The sequence below is a fragment of the Mirounga leonina genome, unplaced genomic scaffold (genome assembly GCF_011800145.1).
Source record: "Mirounga leonina isolate KUSES-001 unplaced genomic scaffold, KU_Mleo_1.0 Mir_53, whole genome shotgun sequence".
NCBI classification, from domain to species: Eukaryota; Metazoa; Chordata; class Mammalia; order Carnivora; family Phocidae; genus Mirounga; species Mirounga leonina.
The window spans coordinates 50,069,622-50,070,844 of NW_023270807.1; positions in this window are offsets into that span (position 1 = coordinate 50,069,622).

The window sequence follows — 1,223 nt, forward strand, 5'->3', positions numbered from 1 at the left end:
TTGGTCCAATTGTTTAGAATGAGCACATAAATCACTGGAAAATAAATGCATTAGAAAAGAAGAAAATTGGTTAGAATTGATTATCTACTATTGATAAAGAAAAATAAAAAAGCTGAACACTAAAATCAACTACTCTCTCTGAACACTATTGTTATAATAGATAAAGGTATTTTTGTATGTGTTTATGAACACTCTGATTTTGGTAAAGCTGAAATAAATCACTTTATCACAAAAAAAGTATGTGTAATAGAGCAAAGATAGTCTCTTCAGAAAATGGTTCTAGAAAGCCCGGACATCCATGCACAAAAAAAAGAAAAAAGACTCTAGACACAGACCTTACACTTTCCACAAAAATAACTCAAAATGGACCATAGTTCTAAATGTACAATGCAAAATTGAAACTCCTAGGAGATAACATAGAAGAAAGTCATAGGTGTGGTGATTCCTTTTAAATACACCACCAAAGACATGACCCATGAAAGACACATGAAAGAAAGAATTGATAAGCTAGACTTTAGTAAAATTAAAATATAATGCCAAGAGAATTAGAAGACAAGCCCCAAATTGGGAGAAAATATTTGCAAAAGACACACCCAATAAAGGACTGTAATCTAAAATATACAAAGAACTTTTAAAACTCAGCAATAAAAAAAAACAAAAGAACCCAACATAAAAAAAAAGGTCCAAAGATCTCACTTCATCAAAGAACATATACAGATGGCAAATAAGCATATGAAAAGATAATCCATACCATGTATCATCAGGGAAATACAAATTAAAACAACAAGATACCGTTATGCATCTGTTCAAATGACCAAAAATGAAACACTGACAACACCAAATGCTGGTGAAGCTGTGGAGCAACAGGAATTGTCATTCATTGCTAGTGGGAGTGCAAAATGTTACAGCCACTTTGGAAGAGAGATTGGTAGTTTCCTGCCAAACTAAACATACTATTATCATATGATCCAGCAATCATACCCTTTGGTATTGACCCAGAGGAGTTAAAAACTTATGTCCACATAAAAACCTGCACACAGATGCTTATAGCAACTTTATTCATATTTTCCAAAACATGGAAGTAACGAAGATGTCCTTCAGTAGGTGAATGGATAAATAAATTGTAGTACATCCAGACAATGGATTATTTTTCAGTACAGAGAAAGAGAGAGAGAAAAGAAGAAGAAGAAGAAGAAGAAGAAGAAGAAGAAGAAGAAGAAGAA